Source organism: Lonchura striata, chromosome 1A, assembly GCF_050655825.1.
Source record: "Lonchura striata isolate lonStrDom1 chromosome 1A, ASM5065582v1, whole genome shotgun sequence".
Taxonomy (NCBI): Eukaryota; Metazoa; Chordata; class Aves; order Passeriformes; family Estrildidae; genus Lonchura; species Lonchura striata.
The window spans coordinates 69680509-69700706 of NC_140741.1; the positions used below are offsets into that span (position 1 = coordinate 69680509).

The following is a 20198-nucleotide window of genomic DNA, read 5'->3' on the forward strand; positions in this document are numbered from 1 at the left end:
AAAGCCAGGAAAAGGTGCTTTGTGAAACCCCAGACATCTCCCAGGGGACAGGGCAGAATGCTGGGCTCACTTTCCTTCTCTTACCACCATTCCCAAAGCATCCCAGATGTTTGATTTTGAGTTTCAAACCTTATTTTGAGAGGGTTTGGGCTGTTCTGTGGTAATAAAGCATCCTGCAGTATACTAGTTACTCTTTACCTCATTAGCCCAATGTTGTATGAACAGCCACACAAGTACAACGATGTTCAGCTGCAATACAAACACAGTCACTGCTAAACTGACTCATTTAAAAAAAGTATTCCTTACATCTGGCTTTCTTGTGGATTGTGTTTTTTCCCTTCTCATCTCTTCTTTTCCCCCAGACTGCTTTCCTACTTCTAACTTCAGTTGTCCCAGTTTGTGCAAGCTGTCACAAGTGCTGCAAGGAGGGAAGGTGTCCCCAGGCAGGCAGCCTGCAGGGACCTGCCACACAGAGCTTGTGTCCATGTCTGTGTCCCTCTCCATGCCCAGTCAAAGCAGCCCAGAACTCGCTGTGATGGTGGTGAGGAGGATGCTGGGGTTTAACTTGTGCACTCATTTATAGTCAACTGTAGGGTCAAACAAACTATTATTATTATTATTATTATTATTATTATTATTATTATTATTACTACTACTACTACTACTACTACCAACTGATTCTGCCAGGGAGACATTTGCAATTCTGCACCATCCCTTTTTGTAATTTTGCTCCTGGTCACTTGGTAGTGCATAAATCAGCTTTCTTCACTAGTTTGGGAAAAAAACAAGTGAAGCAGCAAAGCAGGTGGCAGCTTCTTGATTCTGTTTGTCAGAAGCAGCAAGCTGTACTCAGCCATCCAGCAGTTTAAGGATTTTGTTTTGAGGGAATAAAAGGATGAGAGGGAAATGGGGTATTTCCTATGGATTGCCTTGTTTATTTGCTTGGGCTCGCTTGTTACTCTGCAAGGGGAAATCAGCAGGAAAAATAATTTCTAGTGAAAGCCATGAAAAGAGAAGACTTCCAGATTTCCCTCCAGATATTTTGCACAGCCCTGTATAAAGTATTTAGTAAGCTGCTACTGAAATCAACTCCTCTCAAGGGTTGTTCTTTCCTTCCCTGACAGCAATAGGTCTGTTATGGGGTCCTCACTCCCCAGGTCTGAGTGTGGGCTGTATTTTAGCTGAAATAACCCTCTGAAACATTGAGAACTGCCATCCTTGTTCTTTGGGGGAACCTTGTGACATTTCTCACTCCCGTGGATATAGTGGTGTGGAAAGCCACAAGGACCTGCCACGTCCTGATCTCCAGAGCTTCTCCCAGGGGCTTGAAAAGCAGAGCAGTGGCTGCTGCACACTGTCCCAGTTGCTCTAGAGAATCAAAGGCTAGAGCACACTGCACACACATCCAGTGCATCATCCTTTAAAGTTAAAAATCTAGTGACATGCCTTGGAAAACCTTCCTGTTTCTAGGTAGGCTGTAGCCCAGAGGCCTGAATTCAGAGGTCATGAGATTTCTCACTTGACTCGGGAAGTGGCAGCAGATTTCTGTGGACTGGCACAATCCTCAGACTTGACAGTAGGTCTGCTCAAAATCTGAGTATGTGTGCTCTTCCTAGAGGGTTTATTTATTTTGGCCTTGGTGGAAGTACCCAGCCCAGCACTGGGAACAGTGCTATAAGGGCTCTGGGAATAACCACAGAGACAACCTATGTGATCACCACTGGAAAAACCCACCATTCACCACCAATTATCACACTCTAGGTCTCAAGAGAGACTACAATTATTCCCTGCTCCAAGTCTAGAGCAAATCAGCATTTTTCCAGTAATTGCAGTGTAGTAACTATTGTAGATGTTGACTTTTTAATAGCAAACACTGCTCAAGCATTAGATTTACAGCCATGTTAGTTAGCTTTAGTGACTTGGGAATCAATTAGCTTGCTGTGGAACATGACCAAAGATTATAGGGTAGCCCATGTAATAATTTACACTGCCATCTAGAAGGAAAACTGTAACTTCAGTGTTTCACATAGACAGACACCCTGTTTGCACAGCAATAATTCCAGTAATAACAGCCATAAAAAGGGAAAATGGGAAAAAACAGTGACTACAAAACAGGGGGAGATGTGTAGAGAGCACTGGGTGGTGTTGGGAACTTTGCCATTCCCAATTATTTTTTAGAGTGATAATGGTGGTAGCATTTAGTTAATGACTGTGTCTTCCCAGTTCAATTCACGTGGGTTGATGCTTCTCCCTGCCCAGGAGAAGGCTCCTCCCAGCCCAGGCACTAGGACACAGCCACTCTGTGTGTTGTGTCATCAGCAACACAAATCCCTCTGCCAGCCCTTACTCCCTCACTAACAACTTGCCCCCTTGACTGGTGCCAGCACTGCTGATTTCCAGGATCAGTTTTATAGGGAGCATTTTGCCCATTTTCCGCCCACCTCTCTGCTTCCCAGCACTTCTTCCCACACTTGACTCTTTTATCCCACATGGGGCAGGAAAAACTTGTGCCTATTTCTCCAGGTCTCTCCACACAAAGAAAACATCTTTTCTTTAACTCCTCTGAAACAAGACCACTCAGGTCAGCTTTTCAGCCTGTGTTTCCAAGCAAGTTATAGAGAAAGAACATTTAATTAATGTTTTTCCTCCTGCAACGAAGTTGCTGCTGTGACCCTTTAACTATTGGCTTTGTTCATCATTCTCTCATTTATTTCCCATTTATTTCAGTCCTCCCTTCACTTGAAGCTGGCAGCTGAGCTTTTGAAAGCATCCAAGTAGAGCAGTCCCCTCACAAAACAAGAACTGGAGAAATTATATGAAAACTGGTTGCTGTCATTACAAAATGAATTAAGACAGAGTCTTCCATATGCAAATATTCATCACCATACCATAAAAAGTGTATATTAATATATCAGACAATTCCCTTGACTCTAACCAGCAGAGCACACTCCATTTTAAAAATTACTATGGTTCAAAAATACTAAGACTTCTTTAAAATAATGGAATTGATAAAATGTGTAGAGTTGGGCTCTATTCTCCTTCACCTTCTGGATTCAGCCCAGAAAAGCAGGTTTTTAGAAAAATGTCATCTATCATGAGATTTGGCAACCTTGCACTCTCAGACCGTAAGGTCACTGTCACTGCAGCATGGCAGCTGTCTCTGGGAGGAGGAGGAGGGGCAGAAGTGTCTGACTGCAAGCCAGGGAAAAGAAAATTAGCATTGCTCTAAACGAGGAGCCTGAGCTGCAGTGGGGAGACAGCATCACTGCCCCTCTGACGTGGCCCAAATGCCATGGGGACGTGTGACCCTACTCCAGCCACCTGCCCATCAGGTAGGGACACCCAAGCCAGGGTCCCCAGAGAGCAGCACAGCCCTGCCACCATCCACAGTGCTGCATCCTCAGCAATCAGCACAGCAGAGCCTTTTACCATCCCTTGTTACAGCTTGAATATGCAAAGGATAAGTATAAATGCAGTGAACTCCCAGTGCAGGTGTCTGTCCCAGTTTTGGAGGTGGGGTTTATTTGTATTTAGTTGCAGTTAAGCAATGATTGCAAACATCAGGGTCTGTGGGCATTTGGGTTTTATTTCCTCTCCTACTCCCATACTTTCAATGAGAATTGCTGCAGAAATTCTTGTTTTGCCTGAAAATATGTCTTTCACTAGCCATGACTGTGTTTAAGCCTGTTCAATTGCTTTAATAACAGCCCTTCCAACACACTAAATATGAAAATATTTTCAATGTACTCAAATTCTTATCAACAGAGTGCAGTCACCATCACTGTATTCTGCAAAGCCAAACCACAAATATTAGTGAGTTTTTTGTATAGCTTAATTGCCAGGTATCCTTTCTGACCAATGGAATATGCTGCTATAGCTAATATGAATAGAAATTCTTACCATATTTTGAATTAAACAAGCTCAAAGAGTAATTGCAAAAGGTATCACTTTAACAATAGTTGATTTGTGTGTTATGGCTGAAATCTCTATTCACCTCTCATGATTTAATGAGTTACACTTCACAGTCAGGATAGAGAGAAGCATGTTCTGATCAAACTCAGGTTATACATGAAGACAGAGAGACAATACAAAATGAAATGTCACTGAGAAATAGGTGGGAAAGAACAGATTTAACCATAATCACAACCTTTTTCATCTGAAAAGCAGGCACTTTGTTTTCTCTAGCCCAAAGACTGCAACCACACTACAGAACTGCATAAACTACCACTATAGTAGCCATCAAGTACTGGGGGTTTGGTAGTTGAGAAGTTCACTGGAGTTCACCAGTCTTCAGAAACAAAACAATTCCTGTTTCTCATTCCCAGCAGTCAAGGTGGCCATGGGGAAAAGGTGCTACTACACTGCAAGTCCCACATCTCATCTCTGAGGTAGTGTCAACCAGGTTACAGATGTTCTGAATGTGGGGATTAGATGTATAATGATGACTTTTTATGAATCAGCACTGATCCATCCTTTCCTGCAGAAATGGAGCAGGGGATGACAGGCTGAGCAACAGGAGCATTTTTGAAGCCATAGCACATAGGGTAAGATGTTCACTTTTTTAATGCAGGGGCTTTGTGGTTTGAGACCTCTCCAGGACATATGAATTTCAGTTTCTCATGTCTTATTTTTGGGGAAAAATATCTACATCACTTATCCTACAGCCTCCCATATTTGCAAGGCCTGTTCCAGTCATTAGATGGAAGGCATAAAGAATCCTCAAAGAGGCATCAATACTCAACTCTTGTGTCCCAAAGAGCAGCAAGGAAGGGACACCTCCATGCCCTCCTGCCCTTCTCAGGGCTGGTCTTCAGCAGCTCTGGGCCTGTGTGGCCCATGCAAACAGAGTTAGACATCACAGGGACATCCCAGGCTGGTGCAAACCCTGCAGCCCCTGGGATGCTCAGAAACCAGACCAAAACTGTGTATGGAGAGGAAATGAGCAGCCTTTGTGAAGGGAACTAATGAAACCCTTCAGTCTCCTCAGCTGAGGGCTAACAGTCTTTGTGGTGACCACCCTGGACAGAGTATCAGGGAGAGCTGGGGTTTATCCTGGTGTGCTTCAGTAATGAAAAGGAAATCGTTTTCAGATGAGCAATAGAAGCCCATGCTCCCAAAGACGTCAGATAGGCAGCAATCAAGTTAAACAATAAATCAAGTAACACTGAGCCTTTGCTGTAGCAGAGCACCATTATGACTGGTTCTGTGTTTATTTAGAAGAGATTAGCCCATTTAAAATGTTTTCATATTAAATGTAATTTGGGTGTTAGTTATTGACTGGGTCTAAATGCAAACACTATTGGTCAGATAAATATCTTCTGACATATAAGATCTGTTCACTGCACTTTTACAACATGAGGCCTTACTTGCTCCAAGATTTATTTTCTGTTCCCTTCCTCTCTTTGCAGGGATTGCTTCATAAAGATTAAAAAAAGTGTAAAGTAGAAATCACTGATAAAACTGTCAGAAATGGAGCAGCCTTTGTTAATCACTGATTCATTAGCTGGGGGAAGAAGAGGGGTCTCGAGCCAGCACAAAGGGTTTGGTGTCACAAGGCCTGTGATTTATTCCTAAGTCTGTCTCTCCATGCCCAATTTGGTACAGGATCTTACCCAGGTAAATTGATCTCTCTATGACTCCATTTTCCCATCTGTTCAACTGAAGTAATGATCTTGCCTCACAGAGGTAGTGAAAACTTTCAATAAGAAAAGCTTACCTGAAAAACCACAACTGCATCTGAAATTAGGCTACCCCCTACTAACAACTACAGGAGATTTCCCTGGTTTTGTTTGGTGGGCAAGCAATGGAGTAGGGAAAAACACTTAAAGAAATAAAATAGTATAACCAAAAAGTAAGAGAAATTGAAAGAAGGCTTACAGTACTTTTTATTCCAATTGCTAAAATTGTCATTTTACTGTGTCACTTTAGTATCTCCTGAATCCTTCTTTAAGGTTATATATTGAAACATTGTCTGAGTAGCTTTTTATTTTTTGTTACATTTGTCTAGAAAAATCTTTTCATAATTATTTTGATGCCATTTTGAAATGTTCTCAGGATTTTCTGCAAAATGTGAAAGCTTTTCCAACTGGTGTAAGTTTTGCAATCCTCAGTAGAAGGCAGTGTAAAACTACAAAAATATTCTTCAAATCTGAAATCATGCAAAGTACAAAGGCTATTTCAGTACAAAAAGCTAAACAAATTAGAATGAGTTTGATTTATTCCTCTGTGCAAAAGAGCGTACTTCATTATGTAGCTCAGTGCAAGAAGTGCATGTAGATTTTCCCTAACAGGAGGCACATTTTTGGACTTGGCTCTCTCAGCTATTCATTTGATGTCCTTCACAATTACCTGTGCTGTCTTTTGGCATCAAAGAAGCTTCTGGCTGACTTTCACCTACACCAGTCAACTGCAGCATCAGAGGAAAATGTGGGGGAGAATAATTTTGCCTCATTCAGCCTTGTTCTCAGGTTCTTGCCATTCATTCCCCATTTGCTCAGCAGCTCCCCTGCATGGATGAGGTTGTTCACTTGCCTTTGGATGAAAGAGGTTTTTACTTGTTGCATTTTACTTCTGCCTGCCCTGGAGCCATGCTGGTGGCCTGAGAGCATCTCTCCAGATCTCCCCCAGCCAAAAAGTGTTTTCTGCCAGCACCATAGGCATCTTCAGGAGCTCCTGCTCCTCCCCTGGGGAAAGGCCTCTCCATCTTCCACCACCACCAATCCCTTTTTATGGGTGGAAGGGGCTCCTGCCATGTTTGGTCCTTCCTGCATTGGTTTGCTTTCAAGCCATTTCAGGTGAAAATGGCAATATTCTGTGAATAGGAAGAAGTTTCTGCGACAGAGCTTTGCTCAGCTCTGAAGAAAAGGGAAGCATGTGTCCCCTCTACTCCATGAGAGAAGGGATTTGTGAGGACTTGACCTCCAGCAAGGAGGGGAATCCCTCATCCCTTCCACTTCTCCTGCAAGGACAGGCATGGCTCACAGCACGTTCCATCAGGAAGATTTCCTTCTTTCTTCTTCTCAGTCCCAGACCCAGGTGGGTGCAAAGAGGAAGGAACTGCAGCAATGGCTGCTGTCTCCAGCATCACTCCACTGAGTCATGGGTGACCCCAGGAGGGCTGGTGACACACCCAGCTCCTCTTTGGTCACTTATGCACACTTGAGCTGTTTGCTTTGTTTGGCCTCTTGGATGCCAGGATTACCCAGAGCTAACTGGGACACAGGCGACTTACACGTGACTCCTGTCCCTTTCCACACCAGCCCCAGGCTGGAGCTGCAGGCAGGATTTGGCAGCCCAAGGTCACAGCACCAAGCAGCTGGAGTTGGCTTGTCCCCACCATCCGTTCCAGCTGCCTCGTGGGGACCGAGCTTTGCTTCCCTGCGTAATAATCCTGCCAGCATGCACTTCCCTGGCCTAATGAAGGGAGGATTTATTGCACCAGCTCTCTGGGAATGTCGAGGTCTGCTTCCTTCTCTCTTCAGCTCTCTGTGATCCTTTAAGTAGAGCCTGTGTGAAAATTAATCAGACGTCCTGGAGGCTTATTTTGTCCAAAGCTAAAGTCCTGCTTCTCCCTTTCCCCCCACCTTTTGTGCCCCAATTACTTAAGGGATTGTCCTGGAAATTAATGAAAGCATGACATGGGAATAACACCCACAGCTCATCTCAGAAGGGAAGTTTTTCTATGAAAGGCTTAACTAGAAACATCTCGTGCTTCACCCAGTAAACCTGGAGACCTTCCCGGTCGGAAGCATGCTGTGCCGTGATGGTGATGCATGTGGCCTCTCTCCCATGGTTTACAGGTCCAGACTCAGAGTCAAATCCTGCTCTGAGCAATTGCATTTTACTTCTTTGAATGAGATCCCTGTAGTTTCCACCTGGTTTCCAAAGTCCTCGGCACAAATTGTTGCAAAAACCTGTTACGGAGGAAAACGGAGTGATGGGGACAGGCTTGGTCATGGTACATGTAACCATCCACCTCTTTTTTGGTGACCCTGGTCCATGGAAGTGGGTGAGGGCAGCCTGGTGGCTTGGGTGGCCAACTGAGTCACATCAGTCTTTTCTATCTCCCAATACTGAGGCCTATCCAGCATGTGCAGGACACAGATTTTTTCAGATAAAAAGAGGTGACACCATTGCTTCTTTTCCAGCCAAGCTACATCAGAGCTCATGAGCAGTAAGACCATTTTATACCATGAATTTCAGAGGGACCATGTGAATTAGCCCACAGGCTAACCTGACATTTCATTTTCTAGGTCTGGCTGACCCTTGCCATGGCTACAATAAGACAGCTGCACTGATTTACAGTGAAATTCGTAGGCCTAACAGCTTATATCATCTCTGGAAATGGATTTCAGCTCCCAAGTTACTTAGGCCCATGTTGCTTTTTAAGTTTTGAGGCTTTTTAATCTTTTACTGCTACTCAAATATTACGAGTTAAGAGTTGTGCAATCAATGAGAGTCAGGCCATTGAACACCTTCCACAGGGAGGCAGGCACTTAGACACCTTCAGCAAATCCTGAATGTTCTTTGAAAGCATTTTCCTCACCTTCTATGGGTTTCAGATGTACCATATGGGGGAAATGGCATTGACTTCTGTAAAGCACTGCACCTCTTACAGATGCAAATCATGGAGTAAGTGTGAATATTCCTTCATGAGATGACATCTCCTCCAGCCCGTTAGTGCTAATTAATGCAGTTCTGGGGGTAGACAGTATTCATTAAGCTTTTCTGAAACTACTAGAAATGTTCATGTAACAGCTCACACATTCTGATGGCACCCACAGTCCCATCACCACATTCCTTGTAAAGTATTTTGGTTCTTTAATCTTTGCTAACGAGAGTGGGAATGAATTGTCAACAGTAATTCTCCAGCACAAGGCCATGGTGCTTCCTCCTAGCTTTATTATTAGGAACCAAGACAAAGGAATCAGCATGTTTTTATTGTGGCACAGAGGCATCTGGTTGATGGAAGCTGGATTTATGTATGTCAAAGCTAAATATATGGGTTGCTGTTCAGTTTTTGGGACTTGCCATGACAGGAACCAGCTTGGAAGAAGTGCAGCTATTCCTTGCTTCTAATCATTGCAATGACAGCAGCTTTTCTGCCTCCAGACTGGATGTTTGCTACCAGGGTGTATTGTTTGGGTAGTGTCAGCTCCAGAGACTTTGTAAGATTATGGAATTTCCTTGAAGGAAAGGACTTTTGCTGCTGCTGCTGAGTTATAACTGGGAAATATGGAGAGGAATGTGCATGAGACAAATGACATTTTCACCAGGGGAGAAACCCAGACCTGGCCAGTTTTTCTAGGAAAGAAGGGTGCCATGAATAAATGAGAGGAGCTGGGGCAAAATCCTTGTCCAGTTCTGGGGAAAAAAACACTCTTTCTGGTTGAGTAATCACAATCAGCTCTTGTCAAGGACAATACTCCACTGTCTTTCCACATTATAAAAAACAGTTCCCATTTCTAAGTTCTAAACTGTTAACTCCATCAGGTACCTAGAGGATGTTATCTTCACTACCCATCCAAGGCCCCATAAGCAACACTTACCCAAAAGGATGTGTTAACATTTCCTGCATGGGTGGAAGATATTCCTGCTACATTTCCTTTATCCATCTTCACTTAGACAAGCAACTTATTTTTATTACAAATGTTTCTTCACGTGGGAAGGTGATTTTTCCTTGCTAGTTCTCAGGGTCAGAACTGAATCGCTGCTGGCGTTCATGCTCTTCTTCAGCACTGCAGACAGACCCTGCTTGAGATATGTTGTCCTATGCTGAAGGAAGGAGTAGAAGAGCATTTGGGAGGCAACTTGAAGTTTTACCTTATTCTGAAATTAGTAGGTTTAAAATTCCAGGAGGCTTTGCAGTTTGTGTTCTGGTGGTTTGTCCCTCAGCATTACCTCAGCAGCTGGATGTACATGTGGATGAGATGAACCCATAATACCACAATCTTTACCTTTGCAATGGAGCCATGCACAACCTGAATTTCCTGGAGCAGGGATGGATACCTTTGCTGCTTCTTGCCCCTCTGTCCTGACCTTGGGATCACCTCCAGAGCAGAGCTGGGCCACCTTAGCTACTTGGCCTTAACCCTTAGTAGCCAGAGGTCAGAACTGCCTCAATATTTATTCCCTTGATTAAAGCCATCCCCTTGGGTGAAGTGAGCTGGATGGGTGAGCCTGCCTGGGGCTGCATACACAGCTCTGTGTTTATGCCTGTGCTCTTAAAAACAGGAGAGGGAACTGTGGTCATGTTCTAGCATTTGGTTATTGTACCCAGAAGGACGTTGCAGCCCACTGCCCCCTTTATGTTCAAAGACTACAAAAAGACTCATGTCTTGACTTTGAGTCTGACAGCAAATCAAACCTAGCAACACCCCCAGTTAAAATGAGACATTCTGCTCCTTCACCATCACCATGTCAGGAGAGTGGATTTGTCACCTTCCTATGGGGCAAAGAGGGAAATTTCCTGTATTCCATGTAAGTTCCAGATCCACCCTCTCCATGAGCATCCTTGTGGTGGCATAAAAGACACCTGAAAACAAATGAAGAAAAGTGCTCACCTCCACACCTCTCCTCCCAAAGCAAACCTCTTCCCAGCCAGTCTATTCCAGAGCATGGCACAGCAGCTGCCTCTGGCTTTTACCCACTAATAACCCCACTCCCAGAGAGAAAATACTTATGGAGGGGCAAGCAGTGGAACAAGACAGAGCTTTAACCACAGGCATGGTTCATGGTGTGGGTGCTTCATGCTGTGCATGTTTAAATCAATAAATCAGCACTTTTTGAAGGCCCACACATACTGTCTTTCTTGGCTGATCTAATTATTTAATAGTGACACCCTTGCATGGAGGCTACTCTGCTGCAATGTGTAGAGATGTTCTATTGCTGGGCAGCATCCCCATTTTTTACACCATCACAAGCTGCACCCTTCACCCAGCCAGGACCAGGGGGGAAATCATCAGAAGGAAGGCTGCCCTATTTTCCAGGGCTTCAGCCTGGCAGGAGCTGCTCTGTCTCTAGCCCCATGGGTGCTCGGGGCCCAGGGCTCTGCTTGGAGCATCCCCGCTGCTCTCACCTCTCTCCGTTATCCTCTCACGGTGTGCACGCGTGGCCAGAGGGGTGAACACCGCCACCCCGCACCCTTCCTCCCCTTTCCATCCCTTCATCCCTTCATCCTCCTCCCAGAGGCGAGGGACAGCCCAGATGTTGGCAGGCCCGAGCCAGGTTCATCTGTTTCACATGACCCAGCGCCAACTGCTGCTCGCTGCCCTCCTCCCTCCTTCCTCCTCTTTCCTCCCCCTCCTCCTCCTCCTCCTCCTCCCTCCCCGGCTCCAGCCTCGCAGCGGCCGCGCAGGAGCCGGGCGCCGGGGGCCGGCAGGCGGGGAAAGGGAAGAAGAAGGAGGAAAGGAGGGATCCGGCATCCCGGCCGGGAGGATGGGACGGCGCTAGGAGCGGCCGGGAGCGGAGGGCAGGGCCGCGCATCCCGCGCACCCCGCGGCGAGAGGCGGGCGATGGATGCGGGGCGGTAGAGCCGCGGCCTGGAGCGCGGTGCGGCGGGGATGCGCCGGTCCCGGGCTCGGAGCTGAGGGGCCGCCGGGGCCGCCGAGGCAGCGGAGAAGGTAACGGGGTCTTTGTCTGCCGAGGGGAGGCGAGGCGGGCCGGGGCTCCCCTTCCACAGCCCCGGCCCCCGGGGAAAGCCCAGCCGCAGTGTGCGGGCTGCTCCACGCCCCCTCCCTCCATTTACCTCAAACGGAGAGAAATGTGGGCAGCAGCTGCTTTGCCTGTCCTTCCCAAAGAAAAAGAATCCCCAGCCCCAAACCCGCGGATTCGGTGGGCGAGTAGCGGAGCCGAGCGCGGCGGCGGGGGGATGGAGACGGTGTGTGGGGGGAGAGAAGCCGGTGCTGTGATTCCTTCTGATTCCTTCCCCCCTTCCCAAGCAAGCCGCCTGCCTGTCCCCACTGACTGCCAAGATGGACTGCTCCTTCCCTTCCCAAATGGCTGCAGCAAGTTGGATGCAGAGCCGGCGGCTTCGCTAAGGGGAAAACCCCCGGCTTGTGTCTCCTTTGCCATGTGCACCTTTTCCCGAGTCGGGAATAGAAAAGTTGCTCCAGATTCAGGGCTAGAAAAGACAAATGTGTAGCTCTGCTTCCAAACCGTGCCTGTATGGGAGGGCATCTGCACACCCTGCAGACTGGCTCCGTGTAAGGAGGGTTCTTGGCCGCATTGTTACTCGCTGGCTGCTGGGGAGGGCAGCAGAAAAAGTTGTTTCAAACCTCTCTATAAAATTTCCAGGGGAGACAATTGTTTCTAATAATAGCCCTGGCAGCGGTTTAGCAATACAGCACACACAGATGCGGAGCTATCTAGCAAATCTCTCCCAGGCGAGTCAGGTCGCAGGGAAAGCTGAACTCCCAGCCTGTTGGTTTGGTTTGGGATTTTAAAGCGTTGTCCTGAACAAAAACGCCGGCACCGCTCGCCCTTTCCACTGGCGAAGGGGGTGTGGTGCCTCTGCCGGCGCGCTGCTCTCCATGGGCTCGGCTGAGCGGGGCTTTCCCCGTGCCTCGGGTACCGGGAGAGGTGGATCCTGGCTCTGCCCAGCTCCAGCTGGGCATCGGGGTGTCTCGGACCCGGTTCCCTCCAGACTGCTGCCCGGGGTCTGATGCGCATCCCCCACCCATGCAGGGAGGGGTGTGTTACGGGCGTGGGTGTCTGTGCCATCTTCCCTGCCTAGAATTGCCTGCCAGGCACCGGAGAATTCCCGACGGAGCTAAGCCCCTCAGGCTGATCCCGTTCTCCTTGGGGGGATGGCAGAGGGCCGGCCGGAGGGCTGCTGCCTGCACACGCACTTGCACCGTGATGCTGACCCTGGCCGGGCTCGGCTTGGCGCTCAGCGCTGCTTGGCTCGACCTTCCTGGCACAAGTTACAGGTAGCCTGTTCTCTTCCAAATATTAATATTCAGAAGGTGGTTTTAAGCATTGGTGCCAGGCGGGTATGTGCGACGCTCTGCAGGAGGGTGAGCTGCTCGTGGGGTGGTTTCTGCAGCCCAGCTCTGCTGCTGAGCAAGGGGGCTGTGGCAGAAGCATGAGGACGCAATGATTTGTTGCTTCGTGGTACAACAGGGGATATTTTGGAGGGTCTTCAGCTCAGTACCACCTTCTGCTGCTGCTAAGGTCAGCTGTGTCCCTCAGAGGAGCAAACAGGCTGAAGGAGTTGGCATTGCTCATCCATCATGCTGTGTGATCAGTTTCCACAGAAGGGAGAAGTGCACCACTGGAGCATAGTATGTGTATTTATGCACGTGGAAAATAAACATCTTGTTCTTACGTGAATTTTTGTTCTAAATACCCAGGCTAAAAATATGGGATCTCTGCTGTTAATTGAGCATAGATGCACCAGTGAGCCACTCACAACCCTTCTGGGCAAGCTACTCTTGTCTCCTTGTAGACTGTTTCTGGTGGTCCTGTTGTTGCATGTCTGAGCTGGTTATGGCATTAAAAATGCAACTTAGTGTTTGATGATATCTGTGGTCACAGCATTGAGTTGCTCAGGGCCCTCCAGCAATGCAGCATCACTTGGTGCAGAGAGATCCTGTCAAACTGTTTAGCCAGGCCAAGCACTTCAGCTAGTGCACTGGGTGCTGTTAAGAAGGACATAAGACTGGGGAAGACTTGGGAAGACTTCCCAAGTCATGGAATCTAGTCCCACACACCAGAGGTAATTACAGTGGTACATATCCCCTTTGTTGCTACTGTTACTGTGTGAGTAATAGCAGAAGGCTTGAATCAATTTTGAGTACAGCTTAACAGCAAAGCCAAAATAAAACTGCAGGTATGGATGAAGGACAAAATGCTTTATTAGGAAGCATCTAAATGGGGCTGGGGAGTCACTGAAGTCTCCAGCTGCAATCTGTTAGGACTGTGAAGGAAGGGTCATGCATTGCAAGAGGAATGACACGTGGGGAAGGTATTAAGGAGCGTGTTGATCCAGCATTAACCAAATTTGGGGTCAGGGCTTAGTGGTGTCCCCTGAAGATGCAGAAAGGCTCTGTATGACCCACTTCTTGTGAGCTGCATTTCTGGGATAAGCAAAGGCTGCTGTGATGAACAGGGACACACTTAGGTTCAGCTCCCAGGAAACTTGGGTATCTTTTACTCAGAACTCTGTGTTTGAGGAAATCAAGATTTTTGGTTCTCTGAGTTGCACCCAGAATTTCTATCTAGGTGGGAGCCACCCCACAAATGCCTATCTCTTGGGAAGCTGAGGGGATGTGCTATGGGGTCAGCCATAAGAGCAGGTAACTGCAGCTCTCTGGGATCCCCATGCTTCATCACAGGATGGGGTGCACAGCTGGCTCCCAAGGTCACTCAGCAATGCCAATCTCCTGTCATCCTTGCTGGCTTGCTCCTTCCAGCAGCTGGAGGAGAGAATTGTTCTGCAGCCCCAGTGCAAGCAGAGCACAGCAGCCCAGCAGGCAGCAAGGTCTGGCAAGGTTAAGCTGTGATGGAATTGCTTACAAGCCTCCTCCAGCTCCACATCCCAGGTTGTCCCAGCCTCTCTCAGGTTCCCTAAGCCAGCAGTGCATTGCCTAGCACGGCCTAAAGGACCACTGCAACTGACAACATCCACTAATATTTCTTCTGCTCCCAGACTTATAAAAACTTAATCCCTAGCCCTCAGTATGTGCCATGTCCTAGAAAGCCACAATTTGGTGAGGCTGCACAATGAGCTGGAGCCCTGTTGGAGCCCCTGTCTTCTTTTCTGGTGATGAACTTTGTCAAGGACCAAAAATGACTTTGATTGCTTTTCTCTCTGATCTGACACCGAGGAAGGATCCCAGACAGATATTTGATCAGTCCTGAGCTTCTGGGAGCACTTTCATGTTGATGAATCGCAAACACACAAGTTTTGATCTTGTCTCTCTGCTCCGAGTCACCTTTGCACTCCACCTACTCATGAGCCAATGTCAGCCTGAAGGTTTACTCTAACAGGCTGCCTGCCAAAAAGAGCAGAAGACCCTGATGTACCTCCCCTTCCCAGTGCACCTGTGCTTCGTGGCTGTGTGATAATCCTCTGAGGCCCCAGGTGTGGTGCCAGATGCCCTGGGTGCCTCTGCGGGGTGAGGTGGGACTTCAGCCCTTGCCCAGCCTTAAAATGGGAGGAGGCCAGAGGAGCTGGGACCATCTGATTTCCAGTGCCACCAACAATGTTCTTGTTTACAACCCACTTTACTCCTTTCCTAACAGATACACAATACTTCTGCTTTTGTCCTGAGCTTCTCTGACATTTTGACATGGTGTGGAAGAGTTGCTGTGTCCCCACCCTCAAGAAAAGATCACTAGTGGGTAGCTAAATGATCTTTTCTCCCTCTGCCTGCACTGGTGGAACGAGGTGTGATGTAGAGTAGTAATCTTTGGGAAAAGTCATTGAGGCAAAAAAAAGAGGTTGGCAAGTTGACTTTTTGTTACTTAAATTCACTATGAAAAGGTCCGATGAAAATCTCCTGGAAAGCTGCAAACCAAAAAGAGGTTGATATTTCCATTTTGGCTAGAGAAATCCTTTTGTATGTACTTCCACACATAATGCCTAACATTTTGACAATGACTGTTGGGCTTGCCAACCCACTAGGCTCAGGCTCTAGTGTTTAGATTATTTATTTATTTTTCTTCTTAGAAGTCTCTAGATCTCCCAATCAAAATAAACCCACCCTTGTTTGGGTTTCCTGGCCATGTGGGATTGAACGTGGCTGCAGCTGTACCACACACGCTGTAAGCACTGCTGGCATCCCATCCTTCCCAGCTGAAATATTTCATGCAGGGAAGTGCTTTGCAGATAGTGGAGCAGCCACGGGCTGACCCTGGGTTTCTGCAGGACAAGCAGGGGATGGAAAGCTGCTGCATCAAACGAGCAGCTTGGAAAGGCAGCACAAAATCTGCAGCTGAAACGTGGCACCTGTCCTGGGGAGGGGAGTGTGGTTTGAGCTTTTTCCACATTTAAACATGATTTTGTCCTTGCTGTGCATGGGGAATGGCTGTGCTGGCTACCCCAACCCAGGGTTTTGTGAAGACACCCATCATCCCAACACGTGGCTGCCACGTGTGTGCTCACACACTCATTTCCTGGTGCAATGGGGCACGCAAGGGGAGGGATGATTTAGGGGATGTGTAATCAAACACAGTGCTTCCTTTGTGCACACACACATCCTCCCCCAGTGTGGAAGTGTGCTGGAAACTAAATCTGGGAGGTGACTTCCACCGTCTTCTGCAATTCTGAACTGCAAAATCCAAAAGAGAAAAAAGTTATATCTGAAGTGGCCTGAGCTCCCTGGGATGCTTTGCATCCCTGTTGGGGTGGTTGGGCAGTCAATGAAGGTGTCACCTGGGCTTGTGCTGCAGGAGGTGGTGGGAATTGGGAAAAGAGACTTGTTCCTCACCAAGACCAGGGAGAACTGCTGGGAAGCACCGAGTCTGCTTTGCCTGTGTTGCACCATGGAATCTGCCTTCTGAAATGCTCTGGGAGTGCTGATGGCAGTTCTGAGGGAAATCTGCAAATCCAACAGTGCTGGGCTGTGTCCTCACTTTGTCAGTCCCCTCTCACAGGCACAGCTGATTGTGTATATGGCAAAATGGATATTGAATCTATTGAATCCTGGAAGCTTAGGGCTCAGGAATATCAGATCCAGCTGCTGAGTTTGCAGACATTGCATCAGGCTGTTCCCTCTTCCCATCCTTAACTCTTCTGCATTGATTCTTCATAGTACTAAAGAGCTGCTGAGCTCCAGAAAGGAACATCCTTTCCCAGCTCCTAAAACGCAAAGGCATATGGTAAAAAACAGCTTTGTGTTGAAGTGTTTATTTTAGGTCTCTCCTATGCAGAGGTTACAGACTGGCCGTATTTAGTATGTCATGAGATGCCCTGATGCAGAGATGATCTGGTCTTGCTGCACCAATAGCCAAAGAATTCTCAATACAGGTGATGCAATATCCTGGCATCAGTGGCTGTGAATGGGGGTATAAAAGCACAGGCTGTGTCCTGAAAGTTTTCCCTGCTTGAGCCCTGAAGCAGGGCTAGTCTGAGCTCTGGTCCTCACCAAAAACACAAGTGCTCAGTATCAGGAGCTGTCATGACTGGAGAAAGCAGGTTGGACCCCTTCATACCCCTAATTTAGGATGTGCAGACAGAGCCCAAGGGCTGTCCCAGCCCTGCAGCCCCAGCTCTGCCCCACTCAGCAATGGATGCACTTGGGAGCAGAGTGGGAGCAGAGAGCACCAAACCAGACTTCTGCAAGCAGGACTGGTTTCTGAAAACACCTGCATCCCTGAGGATGAGTCAGCTGCTTGTCATCTGAATGTGCTCTGCATCTCACCCCGTCCTGCCTGGGAAACAAGCTCTGGGGGATGATGCCCACCCTGCACTGACCCTGTCAGCTGCTGCTGCTCAGGCAGAACCACTGGCAGCTGCCCAGCCTGGGCACAGCCACAGCCCTGCCTCTCACCATCAAGTGTGTGTCAAACCTGCTGATTAGCAGTGGCTGGAAACAGCCCGGTGACATATTTTCCCACTGGAAGCATATCAGCTCTTGGAGTGTTATTCAAAACAAGAAGGGGGAAAAAAAGCCCAAAAACAACAGTTCTGTACACAGATTAGCATTTTGCTTTTTTTTTTTTTCCTTTCACATCTGGAATGACTTTTGTAAGTGTGTTTTCTATTATGTGCTACATATAACGCTGCTCAGTGCTCTCCATTGACCTGCTCTGTTACAGTACCTGAGTGATTCACTGCCCAATGCCTTGGCTCTATTGATCAGGCCAGCAGCACTCACACCTCCCAAGGACTGGTGATACAGTAGGCACAAAACACTCAATGAGCATTAAAAGGACACTTCAAGCCATAAATCTTAATTTGTCCTTTAAAAATATTTCACACATACTATCACTTCCACTGCCTTGGGTCACTTTGGTCATCTTCCTATGAACCCACATTGATTTTTTTTCCCTCTGGCAAATCACATTAGTTTCAATATCAAATAAATAGTCCTGCTTTCTTCTATAACTAAACGAAACCTCCTGTGAATGTGTTCCCAGAAGATTTGGATGCTCTCATGTAATTACACCCTGTCTGCATGCACAAACAAGTGGTATCTGGAACATTTTGCTGAAAGTATCCCACATTTCAAGTGTGAAACTGTATAAAAAAATTAAAATTTTATGTGTGTTTACAAGGAATTTAACACATCAGGTGTAGGAGAGATTAACAGACATGATAACATCTTTGGGAAAAATAATAATAATGATAATCATCATCTATTGCCATGTACTTTATTGCCACATGGTCATTATCCTATGATGACTCACAGTGCTTGCTGCAGAATATATAGGGAATGAACTAGAAGGAGACCAGGAGTCCCCAAAAAGAAGGTGATGTGACTTAAAAAAGGTTTCAATTCCCTCATTGGTGCAGGATTTCCCTCACAGGTAATTTAGATAATCTTCCCTTTGTGTCCTTTGTGCATAGCAACCAGAGTGAATACAGAGCTCTTCCAGGGGAAGCAAGACCCTTCTGAGGCATATCTTGGTTTTCTTGAAGCACAGCTATGCTCAGAAGTTGATGAACCTGTCCCAGGACCACTCTGCTTGTCCTTGTGGAAAGACACCAGAGATCCTTTATCCTCTTTCCCTCTGGGCCTCCCATTTTAGCTCTACTGTTGATATTTATTTCTTCAGGCTGCATTAGGGACTGGCAACCCAAATGATGGATCACAGCATGCAATGTGCAAACATGGGATGAAACTGCAGAACTTACCATAGAGGGATTATTATCCAGAAAATAAGTTCACCCTGGGGGAAATAAGAAAAGAAAAGATCACCAAATAAAGATGTTCACGGAGTTTGGCTGAGCTAAGTTGGACCAGGAGAAGTTTATGTACAGGGCAAGTTATTTTGGATGCTAACTGGGAAGTTGGCAGCAAGGAAGATTGTCTACCTGTTTTCTTATTAACAAGGTATGAGGGTGACTATCTTTGTAATGTTTTTTTCTTGTGATGGTGGCAGTTTTTCAGTCTTTGGGCATTCCTCTGGCATGCAGATGATTAGCATAATCTGGATGAATAGTCCCAAGACCTGTAAGGGGGGATGAGGCTGTGGGCTGCCCTTGCCCTTCCACTTCCCAAACCCTTTGGCTACAGTGATTTTATATGGATCAAATGGTTTCACCAGACCTAAAGATGCCCTAAATGTGAACAGCTCATCATCTGCTCTGTAAGAAGTGATGGAATTCTGAACAGCTCTTCCTTTCTCACCAGGCTTGGTGTTGACTCCAGGCAGGAGCTGATCTACCAGGTTGATGAGGCTGTGCAAGGAAGTCTGTTAGAAGAGGATGGAAGCCCCATCCCCTGACTCATTCAAAATTCATCTGCCTGACAGTGCTGCCAGCAGGGAAGAGCCCCAAGCTGGTGGGAGGAGGAGCAGCTGGGCTGCCTCTTTTGCACTATAATTTATTATTTATTTCCTTACCCATTGCTGGGTGCAGCCAGCTTGCTGCACGTGCAGAAGGCTGTAGGAAGGAGCAACATGGGCTTCCCAAGTAAAAATGGAGGAGACAGCTACAAGATCCCAACTAGAGGCAAAGTTTTAACAGCTCTGGCATGTTCTTGACCTAAAAATGCTGGCTCTGAAGCAGGTGACCATGTTGAACCACCTACACAACTGACCAGCTGAGTCAAGGTTTATCAAAATACACTTCTGCTGTGTGCAAAAGGTGTTTCAAATCTGTAAGGTTTAAGACATCTGTGACTATTGAATACTCTAGACTAAAAATAATAAATAAAACTGAAGATTTTGTAACCTTCCTGTGGTCAGCCTCAGCTCCAGAGCTCAGAGGATGCTCTGACCAACCATATCAAAACTCCTACACTCCCCACTCCTGCCTTGTAAATAATGGGGATAATTCTTGGAAGCTGGTATATTTTTATACTGGCAAATGGTTTATTTCCTTGGCCAAGAAAGGGAAGGGAAAGAGTTACAGGGGTGAAGGAGTCAAACATAATAAAAAGTCTGCATTGGGAATGCCCTCTCCTCCTGCCTCAACATCAGAGGGCAGGGAGGGTGCAAGAATTTCTGCTTCCTTTTGTATTTGAACAGATTTAGATCTGTATTATTTTCAAGAAAGAAAACAATACGTGACCTAAACCAGCACAGCC

The 20198-nt window shown here is 46.9% G+C and overlaps 1 protein-coding gene and 1 long non-coding RNA gene across 11 annotated transcripts in view; one reads left to right on the forward strand and one right to left on the reverse strand.

Moving 5' to 3' along the window:
• FRMD4A (FERM domain containing 4A) overlaps window positions 1-20198 on the forward strand; it is a 356355-nt gene that overhangs the window by 200589 nt on the left and 135568 nt on the right. Inside the window, exon 1 of one of the 10 annotated variants that reach the window (XM_021531013.4) lies at window positions 11482-11621. The exons of the other annotated variants lie outside the window; for them this stretch is intronic. The gene's annotated coding sequence lies outside the window, so the exon portion shown is untranslated. Of the gene's footprint in view, window positions 1-11481; window positions 11622-20198 lie in introns of those variants that run through there. 10 annotated transcript variants of the gene reach the window in all.
• Window positions 5857-11982, reverse strand: LOC146763522 (uncharacterized). Its single transcript, XR_014951886.1, has 5 exons — window positions 11747-11982; window positions 10441-10534; window positions 9823-9908; window positions 9549-9737; window positions 5857-7913 (listed from the first exon to the last, which is right to left on the reverse strand). It is a non-coding gene; the product is annotated as an uncharacterized LOC146763522 (long non-coding RNA).